This window comes from Geospiza fortis, unplaced genomic scaffold, assembly GCF_000277835.1.
Source record: "Geospiza fortis unplaced genomic scaffold, GeoFor_1.0 scaffold41, whole genome shotgun sequence".
NCBI classification, from domain to species: domain Eukaryota; kingdom Metazoa; phylum Chordata; class Aves; order Passeriformes; family Thraupidae; genus Geospiza; species Geospiza fortis.
In genome coordinates, this window is record NW_005054299.1 from 18,415,401 (window position 1) to 18,425,404 (window position 10,004).

Genomic DNA, 10,004 nt, shown 5'->3' on the forward strand with positions numbered 1-10,004 from the left:
CTAATACACAGATTTTTGGGTGTGCATGAGGTTGCATTGGTAGGCATTGGGGTGTGCAAATGATACACAAATCTGCCAAGGCTGAGAATGACCTAGATCTGAGAGATGCCAGGTGGATCTTGTCCACTGAAAAGAATCATCCATCACAGGAAGATAGTTCTGTGCCAGTGACAGCTTTTCAGAGCTATGCATTTTTGTTTTACAGATTCAGAGAAGGAACTGGGGTAAAGGGCCTATATGAAATGAAGCCATGAATCCTCACTAAATCTTCAGAGAGCAGGTAAGAAAGCCAGGAATGAGCTGATGCTGAGTCATACTGTGCTCTTTTTGTAGTACTACCTGAATTTTTTGGGAACATGTGAACCACATACCTGAAACAGTGGCCTTCTTTGTGGTGTTCTATGCATCATAGTAGGCCTGTGTTGCCAGAATTGAGAGGCCAGGGGTGTCAGTAAAATGGTAGTGACCCTGAGAAATTCACCAAGAGCTTCTGGAAAGAAAAGTTCAATTGAAGATGTAAGCCAGTGCTCTTGACGTGCCATCTGGGAAAGCAATTTTAAATGTGCTCTATCAGTGCCAAAGTAGCCATGCTGTCTGTATCATTCACAAGGGATCTGCCCAGCCCTAATCCAGATGAAATCCTTTCTGGTGATCCCACTCTTGCAATAATGGCAGTGTCAAAGTTAGGGGGTTCTGGTGGCCCTCTGTTCTGTCAGGTTATTTGTTGCACCACATTATTTTTCCACACTGTGGAAATTTGAACTGTTCCTGTGATGGGTGGTGCAGGTGTACCTGAGCTCACTGTTGAGATCCAGTTTACAGGAGCAGCTGTTTGGTACCCAGCAGCTGGTTTTTGATTGTACACTGTCAGATCACCTTTATAACAACTCCTTGCTGTCTTCTTCACTTCCTAGTGGATCACTGCAGAAAGCACCTGTCTCCCAGCAGTGCTTTGCATACAGTGTGGTTTAGCTTCTGGGTGTTAAGTCAGCACTTCAGCTACTGGGTCTTAGCTGTGGTATCAAGAGGAGTTTTTCATTCCTTCCCAGGCACCCAGTGCTCTTGGAATCCTGTGAATGCATTTCAGCAGGGCCAGTGGAGTTCCAAAGGGCAGCCCATGGTTATCTTCATCTTTAATATTAACAAGGCACTGGGTCAGGAGGGGATGAGTTACTTGCCAAGACCTGTTGCCTCTTCACTCTCCAAACCAGCTTTCTGAACTAAAGATGACCTTGCGTGCTTTTCCACTGTTTCAAGTTGTTTGTTGGCTGCTGCTAAGTCGCTTGCTTTGCAGCCAACAAACCCTCAGTTCTTATCTCTGCCATCCACCCTAAATACAGTCATGGTATAGCTTGTCAGGGAGATAGGCTAAAGCCTTGAAAAAGGTGTAGTCTTTTGCAAGTCTGCCTGCTTCTTGTCTCAGAGCAGAGCAAATCAAGTCAGATGGACAAATGATTTTTGTTTGGCTTGCTGGTCTGAGTGGTATCAGAGCTGGCTTGGCAAAAGGGCTTGTGGCAGCTGCTGTGGCATATAAGTTGTCTTTAAAAAGGTGAAGAAAGCCAAGCTATTTGAGATGTAGCAAAGAAAACAAGTTTTAGTAAAATGTAACTGTATTTTTTGGTAGTTGATTTGATGCTTGTGACTCTTAGAGGGTGATGGTTTTTCTGAAGATAAGCTCCCTAGCCTTTTAAAATGTCTGTCATGTTTTATGGAGAATGCACTGAAAACGGGATTCTGAGATTTCCATGTGTCACCAATCTACAGTGTAGACCCAGGAAGCAGTTCTGGAGGTTATCTCCGGACTAATGTACTGTGTTATGTGTTTGTTGTCACGGGCCTCGCTTCTCCAGCGCAGAGTGACAACAGAACTCTCTGCCTTACGTGTTGCTGGGGGAAATGCAACATGTAGAGGTCTCAAATGAGCCTGCATGTGATGCAGATTGAGGGTAGGATTCCTCTGCTAATAAATGAGGATCTGACTTGACACCTTTTTGATTCATCTTGCTCTTTTTACTGGGCTTGTCAGGATCTGGAATTCTCATAATAGGGCAGATTTTATTGATAATTAGACTTGATTAATGCTTTGAGTGTAAATTTAAGGTCCTGAAACTGGATATATTCCTCTCCTTGCTCGAGGGTTTTTGGTTGGGAAGGTATCTCCTTTCTGTATGACACCCTGAGCTTTGGAGAGAGAGTACTTGTTGGCATTCAAGCCAGCTGTGTGTATTTCAGATCACTGGTAACTAGGTAAATACCATCCTCGCTGAGATTCTTTTATGCAGGACTGCAGAGGAACTATGTGTGTAACCGATGCAAACAGGACAAATGCCTGAGGGCATGAAATCATCCATCCTGTTTCCCTGCCAGTTCCCCTACCTGAGGGCTTTTCCTTAGATCTAGATTGGCTGAGTCTGTAACTGTAGTAGGAAGAATGTTACTTTTTAAAGTTGAAATAAATACCTTTACAGCTCGTTGGAGGGGAAGGGTGATGTTATGGTCAGAAAGATGCCTAATTTCTGCCACAGATTTATTGTGTTCAGATCATTACTGTTTCTTACTCTTCATCCTCTGCTTGGAAAAGACTAACACCAGTCTTACTAGGGATTTGAGGATGAACCCGTAAGTGTGTAGATACTGTGGTGTTGAATGCTTTAGTAAAGCTCGGTGGAGGAGAAATGAAAAGGGTATTTCAAGCTCTGACTTCAGAATGAAGCAGACCCCTGTGTGATCCATTGTCCTGTGTATTCTGTAGCATGGTGAAGTTGCTGTGGAGTGCAAGTCAGGCCCTGCCTTGTTCACGGCAAGTGGGCACTTTGAGACCTCACCATTTTTGCCTTCCCAGGAGCTGTTTGCTTGTTTTGCTCGCATCTAACGTTGCCTGAATCTTTTTGACTTCTAGGATAATTTTCTCTTTTTTACTTTGTTGTTTGTTCCATTCTCAGAAACCATTCTCTTCATTGTCAGGATATTCATGTATGGTTTTATTCCAAATATGCTCAGCCAGAGAGGGCCAAAAGCAGCAGCTTGCAGGATGTTTCGTAGTTGGAATGACATGCGCCAGCCTCTCCGGAGTGTCCTCCTGGGACAAGCTGCTCTTAGGAAGGAAATGGCGTGGAAAACCATGTAGGAGTGTGAGAATAGCTCTGCAATGGTTGGAATGCAGTATAAGCATCACTTGGGTGGGCTCAGTTTTCCTCTGCTTTCAACAATGCTGGGTGCCAAGCCTGAGGAAGACTGCTGTGCAGGGGTAAAGAAGCTGGAATGTATTCTTCAGTTGAGGTGAATGCAATTCAGTGAAACTGATAGGCATCAAACTGAATAATGATTTTAAAGTATTTTCACATGATGTCTAATCTGTGGAAATTCACTACCACATAATAGCTGAGGCTAAGAGCTGAGCGGGATTCAGAAAAGATCAAGCACTTAGGAGTGGAAATGTTCAGACTTGCTTTAGTTAAAGAACTTGTTTTAGAAGCTGTATTTTTCAGACCTAATCCAATCTCTTAACATTCTGAAGAAATGGCAGTGTGTTCCATAACTGTCACTGAGACTTCTTGCTCCAGCTACTAAACCACCTTAATGTATAGGTCTGTGTCAGGGGCAAAGTACTGAATCACTTACCTGTTATGTTATGTTGCTTACTGACCTTGCTTTCTGTGGTAACTGCATTAGGGGAAAAAACCCCCAACAAATCACCAACCAAAGAACAAATCCACAAAGCACTGCGGCTGCTCTGATTAGTCCTGGTAGTTGAGGATTTTAAGCTGGTGAAGAGCAGGGTCTGTGGAAAGATAGTGCGATTCCTCGAGGAGGACTGTCTTACTGATAAAGGTGGAGACTGCAGCTATTGTCTTTTCATGCTGAGTGGTCAGGCTGAGCACTTGCTGCTTCTTCCCTTTGTTTGCAAGAGAGGAAAGAATGTGTGGAGTTTGGCCTCTCCACATTGCAGTCTTGGTGTGGACTTTGGTCTGAGAGGTGTCTGAAAGGTAGGGCTTGAAGGCTGTTCAAGTGAGTTCTGGTATGTTGTAGCATGAGCCTCAATGTACTAATGTCTGTGAAGACAGTTTATGTCCTGTGCTCATGTCCAATCTGTTGAGGATCAGGAGAATCATCGGTGCTGCAAGTAGGTATAAATTCAATTTGATGTGTAGGCTAATAAAGATAAGCGGCAGTGGCATGAAGATACGTATGAAAAGCTGTGTGTTTGTAATGTTTGCCTAAATGCAAGGGGAGCTGAAGGAAAGAGTCTGTGTATTTTCAGAGAAAGAAGCACAAAATCCCTGTATGGGCCCTATGGGCTTCTTTGGGAACAACATGTGCTTTAGGGCACATGTCCTTAGCCCTTTTGTGGCAGGGCTAACAGCTGAGAATAAATAGTTACTGACTTTCACAGAAGTTTTGTATTGCTGTTAAAGTGAAATGGTCAGGGTTGGAAAGTAAGTTTTCCTGCAAGGCTTAGACTGATTTTTAGGCAGGGAGTATCTGACCAGCTTCTGGTGGCAAGAGAGAACTGGTTTGAATTTTTGATTTCTTAAGGGTTAGAAAATTCAGACCTGGAAGTCCCACAGTGACTTCTATGTCTTTGGTTGAATTCTGTGTTTGTATTTTAGCTCTGTGATAAAGCTGGCTTTGGGAGTGTTGTGGGAGTCATAACTGGATTTTCTTACTCTTGTGTTAAAGTCTCAGTTGTCCAGCTGTGTTAATGTAACACTCATGCACAAATGGTTCTGAAATCAAAAGGGACAGATAAGGTAGTCTCTCTAACTACTGAGGAGTTACACATAGGCTCATAAAAAGCCTTAGGTGAGTTTTACTTTATAGCATTTGTTTCAAAAGAATATAAGTTATTTTCTCAAGGTAATAATTAGATAATTGTTGTGGCTGTAAGGTTTTTCACCATTATTTTGGCATATGCTACTCAGGGTAACTGGTTTTGGACGTGCATACGTCTTATTTCACAAGTTCTCTGCAGTTCTCAAAGATGCCTTGCTACTCTGTCTCCTGCATCAGATTTCTTCCTGCAGCTTTAGTGTTCATTAGTGATGACTCTGCTGCTGCCCAGCAGGAAGATTAAAAATATTCTAGGGAGATGAGTTGAAATCTGCCCTCTCACAACTGAATAGTGATTGCAGTTAAAGCTACTGTTCTGGTTTTTTTTTTCCCTTGAGTATTTTATTTATAATTTTTTCATTACAGAGAACTCTTCTCCCTTCTCTTTTATTGGTGGGAGATTTGTACCCAGTGTATTGTATGAAAAGCGTTTTCAAATGAGGGAAAGAAGTGGAAAATGACAGGATGTTTGTGCTTAAAATTCAGTTGTTTTAAGTAACCTTTCTTGAGAATGGACTTCAACCTTACATCCTGCCTTTAAATGCATTTATTTTTCTGAGCAGAAAGTGTCTTGTGTGCTAAAGTATGCAAAATATCTTTATTTCCCTTTTTAAATTTAAGCATCACTTACACTACAGTTATGTGAATAGTAGGAAATGAGAACTTTGCTCAGAAGGGTTTTCTCAGGTAACTGCATCTTGCTAGAGAAACACTCTGTTATTAGATGTCTGTGTAGGCACTCAATCCAATTTCTTCTGTGACTGATGTGGAGAGTCATTTTTGGCACACGTCTTGTATCAGTTTGGTTTGATTCCTGAAAGCAAATCACCCTTGCTGGGCTGCAGAATTTTTGTAGATTCTACTTATAAGCATATTTATTTTTTCCATGATTAGATGATGCCTTTGCAAATAGGTCTCCAGGTGTATCTGAAATAGCTAGAACAGAATTCAGCATCGTCAAGGCCCCAGCTGGATGGGGCTGTATTACTGTGCAGCTCCAGAGGTGATTTACTGCCTGACTGACAACTTGCAATATAAACATTAGTCCAAGCATGATCTTGTCCCAAAGCCCCGCCTACGCAGGGAGCCAGGAGCCTTCCTGCCACGCGCCATAAATCGTTTATGGTTTGCTCATGCCCGTACATTTGAGAAGCAGCTGTGGAGTGGGGATTAGCAGTTTGCAGAAGGCCCGTGCGGGGCTAAATTAGGGTCTCTTGCTCTGGTGGCGAATACCAGTGTTGGAATAGCCGGAGTGCTTCTCAGCAGTGGAAGGCAATTTACTCTGGGAATAGGGGTGGGTACAGGGTATCTGTGGGGGTGCAGCAGCCAGGAGAGAGCGTTGGATTGCAATGCTCCAATTTGAGCTCTGAAGCCTGATTCGTAGCTGCCCAGCACTGTGTGGGGTTGAACAAGTCATTGTTAGTTCTGTGGGTTTAACATTTTATCTATAGATTTATTGTTTCTACGTATTTTACACATATATATAGAGACACGAAATGTAAGCCTACCTCTTCTGTCTCCTAGGAGCTGAAGGATGATAGAGTTTTTCAGTGTTTTTTTTACAGTGCGAAGAGTGATTTCCCTTTTGCTAGCCCACGGTAGCAGAATCAAATGATATGCAAGGCCATTTGGGGTTTCACAACTAATTTTAAGCTTTTATAAGAAGTTTTACTGTGCCACTTGGATTTATTACAGCTTTGCAACTTCAGCTCCCAAAGGAGAACTATTTTTGTGCTGGCTGCGATAATCTAAATTGCCTCCTGGAGCTTCTAATGACTAACTCGTGTTTGTGGTGAAAGCTTCCATTTATCCAAACCCTGAAAGCATATTCTGTTTGGCAATATAACTCTAAATGAATTGATGCTTTATATCAATGACAAGTACATTGGAGCTCAAAGTCAATTGGTACCTTCAAGTCTTGCTGTAATAAAGAGAATATGCAGGTTTTGCTGTACAGATGGGACTAGGCAGTACAGTTCAGAGATGTGTGTGCTGGCTGAAGGACCAGCTGCTGAGTAAAGCACATACGAGTAGATCATTTTCAGCTGGGTTGGTTACTCATTAACGAATTCTTTCTTGGGTGGGTTGGGTAAGAATCCAGGTGGAATGTGTCAGCAGGGTGTCCCCTCTAGATGCATCAGCTGAACGTGAGTGCTTCCAGATTGTACCGTGAGCGTCCATGGGGCCATGGGCAAGGACAGTGGGCTCTGGGTAAACTAGGTGTTTGTTTCCAATACAACACAATTAGGAGACTTCTTACTATTTTATTGAAGCTTCTGCATGGGCTTCTCTCTCAAATAAGACCATGTTCCTGGAGCTTTCTGCTGTGCTTGCTTCTGTTGGAGGTTTGGGGAGAGTACCTGGAAGGGCTGATCCTAGGCTTATTTTTCTCACTGCTTTTGGTGAAAGGCTTCATCTGCCTGAGATGGAGGCCAGATAGCACCAAATATATTTGTGGCTGCTTGTGTGGGCATTTTGAGATTTGGAAGGTACTTTGCTAATGAGCTGTAGGTCATTTCATGTCAGATTGGCTGAGTTTCCATTGAGCTGCGTCTTTGTTGCGGCAATGCATATGGACTGTGTATGTTTGGGGATCCCTGTTACCTATCTGAGGTGGAGAGGGCTTTCCTCCTCTTTGCTACCTCCTCTCTCCCCACAAGAAAAAAATCATCACCTGGAGAGCTGTTAACCTCCAGATTGAATTAGATGTTTTGCTGTTCCTTATGTAGACCTTTCAGATGTATATAGAGGTTAGAGAGGGGCGTGGATATCTGATTGTATTTTGAGCTTCCCCTCCTTCTCTGTGTTTTTGATACTGAAGTTGGAATTCACCCTTCCCTTTCCCTGGGAACTGATGCAAAGGAATTGCTGTCAGCCAGAGCAAAGCTCAGTCCTCTTTGCCTCGAGGCCCTGCCCCTCCAGGTTAGGACTTTGCCTGACTTCTACAGGCAACAGTTTGTTTATGAGCTTTTGTTACGTGAGTCTTGTGATGGGGTCTGAGGGGTACGACTGTTCAGGGCAGTGGAAATCTCAATTCTGCCACGACAGGGAAGGAGAGGAATAGAGTTAGTACAGTTAACTCATCCCCCCCACACCCTTCTTTCTTCCCTGTTTCCTCACCTGCCCAGCTGTGTAGTAGGTTAGCAGTACGTGTCTGTTCTTATTCTTATGAAAGTAGACTTTGTTCTCTGAAGACTGCTAATCATGCCCCATGGGGGTGTAATCAGTTATAAGGTATTTAATACAGTGCAGGCGGGAACAGGCTGCCTGGCCGGGCTGGCAGATTGCAACACTACAATTATAAAGGGCCCCTTTCCCCCACTCACCCACCCACCAGTGGCAGGATGAGGGTACCTTGAAACAGTATTGAGTCTGTGAAAAGTAAAGATGTAGGGGGGGGAAGGGAGAGGAGAGGCTGTAGAGGCAGCTCCTATTCTGGGAAACAGGCAGACCTACATTCTGTGAGAGCTGCAGCCATTGCAGGTTGCACTGTTGAGACTTGTGGAGTTCGGGTGCCGTCACCATCGAAGTGGATTGCACAGGGATGGCCCTTGGCAATGTGTAGAACAGCAGGGGCTTCTGTCCTATTTGTAATGGGTTTTCTTTTGGTGGCTGGGGTTGGAGAGGTATGGAGTGGTTAGAAGGGGAGAAAGCCCATTCTCCTGCATGCAGTGATTTAGACACCTAATCTGTAAATCCTGCCAGGCTTCTATTTATATCTTTGGATATAAATCTATTGGTAAATTTGGCCTTCCATGCCTCATTCTTCCAAGTACTGGAGCTACTGCAGTTTATGGAGGGAACAGGTAGCCTCAGGCCTTGAATTTCAGCAGGCATGAGAAAGTCTACTGGACCTGGGTCTGGTCTGGTCTTGTTACTTAATATCAGACCATTTGCCTCTGTGAGGGCCTTGAAATGCACGTGGGGTGTGGAGCTGCTGGGCCGCAAGCCTTATAAATCATCCCTGCTCCAGCAGCCTGCTACATGCAGGGGTGTGTCTCTGGAGCTTATGGCTACATTGACCTTTCCCTTTTGAGGTTCAGTAGAGGTTACAGCGTTTCAGCCCTTAATCGGTTCTCTCTGAATTTCCTGGCACTGTTTTGTGTCTGTGAGGATAAAGTCAGATATATTCCTGCTGCGGTGCTCTTGAGAGTATTGGTTTTCCTGTTTGGTGCTGGGAGAGCACTGGCTATTGAGTCTCAGAGTTAGTCCTTAGCACTGGGATGGATTTTTAAGGTTTTCAGGAGTGGGTTGTTTAGTTGTGTTGCACAGAGTAAATGCAGATTCACAGTGTGGGGAGTTCACAATATAGTCTTGAGAATTCTGCTGACAGTTTCACATCTGAGGCATCCTTCTGAATAACTTCATATTTGAGAATGTGAATTCTTTGAAAAGCTTTAGGATTTGTAGGATTGCCACATGAAGGAGGAATAATGTTTTTTTTTCTGACTAGAGCAGAGTCTCTTTGCAGCTCTAAAATGATGAGGTTCTGAGATAAGAGGTTACCTGATGTCTTGGGTATTAAGTTTTTCTTCTCTTGATCACTGAAATGACTCGGTGTCAGTGCTGAAGTGGAAGAATATTGTACAGTGAAGGTCAAATCTGTGTGTGTGGGCAGTGGAGACAAGCATTTACGGAAGGATTTTGGGGTAATGAGGAAGTGCCTCCATCCCAGAAAAGCTCCTTGACTTAAGGTAGGATAGTTTTCTAGGGGTAGCAAAAGACCTGGATCCTTCCAAGCATCCATTTTGCCCAAAATCAACTTCTTATTCAGCCCTACCCCCTCAGCTCAAGAGGTCTCAGTGTTACATTTGTCCCTTGTCTTCGAGGAGGAGTCAGGGAAATTCCCTTCCCAGGCTAGTGCACAGGGCTGTTCCTGCCCTGGACTGTGGCTACTTTCCAGCCCGGGTGACAGCACTTCTCCCCGTGGCTTGCATGCCCAATTGAGAACTCTCCTGCCTTGCTCTGTTTCTCTTGTCCCATTGGCTCAAGAAATTGCCTGGAGAGCTTGACCCTCACACAAATGAATTCGGGGCTGAAGCTGTCCTTGAGGTCCTGACAGTGACCGTGCAGGCAGTGTGGGGAGGTAGCATGGCGGGTGTCAGCAGGGTGGGTGTGTGGGCTTGCTACTTGTTTTCCTTCTCTGCCTGATGAGGAATGCAATGTGTTTGCCA

General features: G+C 44.1%; 1 protein-coding gene across 1 annotated transcript in view; it reads left to right on the top strand.

Annotated features, from left to right (window-relative positions):
- Positions 1 to 205: 205 nt before the first annotated feature.
- The window catches only part of TJAP1 (tight junction associated protein 1), a 39,217-nt gene continuing 29,418 nt past the window's right edge, over positions 206 to 10,004 (top strand). Inside the window, exon 1 of the mRNA XM_014308595.2 lies at positions 206 to 280. The gene's annotated coding sequence lies outside the window, so the exon portion shown is untranslated. The remainder of the gene's footprint in view (positions 281 to 10,004) is intronic.